The 2,433-nt window shown below is 41.3% G+C and overlaps 1 long non-coding RNA gene across 1 annotated transcript; it reads right to left on the reverse strand.

Annotated features, from left to right (window-relative positions):
* Nucleotides 1-809: 809 nt before the first annotated feature.
* On the reverse strand, nucleotides 810-2,433 carry LOC129869372 (uncharacterized). Its single transcript, XR_008761897.1, has 3 exons — nucleotides 2,323-2,433; nucleotides 1,529-1,612; nucleotides 810-1,302 (listed from the first exon to the last, which is right to left on the reverse strand). It is a non-coding gene; the product is annotated as an uncharacterized LOC129869372 (long non-coding RNA).

Here is a 2,433-nt window from a genome sequence, read left to right on the forward strand (position 1 = left end):
TGCCATTTTGACGTACTGCAAATTCTCTAAAACGACATTGGAGGCGGTTTATGGTAGCGAAATGAACATTCAATTATGTGGCAACAGCTCTGGTGGACATTCCTGCATTCAGTATGCCAATTGCACGCTCCCTCAAAACGTGAGGCATCTGTGTCAGTGTGTTTTTGCAACAAAACTGCACATTTTAGTGGCCTTTTATTGTCCCCAGCACAAGGTGCACCCGTGTAAGGATCTTGCTTTTTAATCAGCTTCTTGATATTCCACACCTGCCAGGTGGATGGATTGTCTTGGCAAAGGAGAAATGCTCACTAAAAGGGATGTAAACAAATTTGTGCACAGAATTCGAGAGAAATAACTTTTTTGTGCGTATGAACATTTTCTGGGATCTTTTATTTCAGCTCATGAAACATGGGACCAACACTTTACATGTTGCATTGATATTTTTGTTCAGTGGTCGGAGACTTCCTAATGTGAGGAGCTTACCCAAACAATATGTTTAGGCAAGGCTCAAAATATGAAAACGTCTCAATGCAACGACCCAACAACCCTGTTTATAGACAGTGACTGGAGTCGGGAACGGTCGCATGCGTCAACGATTTGAATGGATGGGCATGCATACCCTGGAACCTTTCCTGAGGTCTTTGATGCAGTTTTCGCTCATTTTTTGATTTTGAGCATGAAGACCACCAGAGTCATTGAGAATGTAATTGTATTGTGTTAGATTATTACAGTGCACGCAGTGTCTAGCCTGCCTACCCTGACTGCACGTCGCAGTGTATATCCAATGCCTCAACATGGATAGTCCAGGGGCGAAAATCTGATATCAACCTTGGAGGGGACAATTACATGAAATTTTCTCAGGAGCAATTCCTGAGGGGGACACCAAAAGTAGTGCTGTAACACATAGACTATGTTGTAATATGTTAAAGGTATATTGAGGGACCATAATCACTACTACTGGATAATTGTTAGGTACAGTAGTTAACTGAAGGGTTGTCCCAACTTGTTTAAATCATTATAATACTACTAATAATAATAGTTATAGCAATGTTCCTTATCAGTGCAGTGTTCCTCTCTCTTGAAACGTTTGCAAGAGTTTGCGGTTCTATAAATTGTGGGTGTGGCTGATATGGTTTTGTGTCATCACTGAGGTAACTGGACGATGCTGTGCCACTGTCCCCTATACTGGTGCTGCTGGCAACAAGGGTGACACCTGGTCCTGCCGTGGCTGTGACACTGTCCTCAAGTCTCTCTCCTTGGCTCTTTCCCTTTCACCACCCTCACTGACTCACAGTCTGTCTCCTAGAAAATAAATAAGGTGTTTGCTGTACTCCTAACTACCGGTACCCAAAACTACACAATTAATCACAACAGCAATACCATTGCCTTAAACAAATCTTGGTTCAGTCACCAGTTTAAATTGAGAGTGGGGGTATTCATGGCATTTTCCAATTATGTCCCTATTTTACAAATCAAAAAAATTGAGAACCTTTCATAATGTTGCCAAACAAAGACTCAACAAACTTACCTGAGACTCCCTGTCTCTGCCAGTCTGTCCCTGCATATCTGTCCCCAGCTCTGCTGTCTGTGTGCCATCTGTTGCCTGCTCTGCCTAATGACATCATTGTGAAATATTTCCATTAGCATTTCACTTCTTTCTTATGAACATTTTATCAACTGGTCTTTGAGATATTAGGCTACTAGAGTTCTTACTTTGCGTTTTGGTGTACTGAAAAATACTCTGATGTCCGTCTTTTTACTTTTTTCTGACATTTTTCTACCTGGCTGGCTGGCTGACCGGTCTAGCTGCACACACACATTTACACAACACATGCTGCAACGTTTTGAAATTTTAACATAGTTTGTTTCATATTGGCAGGCTTCCAACAATAGCTGAATTTGCAAAGCTAGCGAGCACCAATTCCGTTTCTGTGGTGTTTGCTATAATCTTTGCTACCTGGTTAAAAGGTGAAAAAAAAAAAAACATTCACTAGCGACAATTTAGCTTTTGCAACGAGACCATTAAATATATTTAAAACAATGGCATAAGAGAGTGTAGTTTTGTTCAGTTTGGACTTCAGTTTATCGCTAACCTTATCACAGAGACTTTGAAGCACTACAGCTGCATGCTAATCTTGGAATAAACTGACGATAGCAAATATTCCATCTTTGACGACGCCACATAAATGGAATAGGTACTAGCTAGCTTGATAGTTAATGTTTGCTTTAGTTTGCGCGCTAGCTCTGCAAATTCAGCTAGTGTGTGAACCCTGCAACATGAAAAAAATATATACATTGCTAAGGCGCGATTGACTGGATTACCTCACGTCAGTTACGTACATTGAGTGCCTTTCGGACAGTAGATACGAGCCCTCTATTACCTTGCCAGCTAAAGAACTGGCAGTGGATCAAACCATTGTGAGGCAAAGGGCG

This window comes from Salvelinus fontinalis, chromosome 2, assembly GCF_029448725.1.
Source record: "Salvelinus fontinalis isolate EN_2023a chromosome 2, ASM2944872v1, whole genome shotgun sequence".
NCBI lineage: Eukaryota > Metazoa > Chordata > Actinopteri > Salmoniformes > Salmonidae > Salvelinus > Salvelinus fontinalis.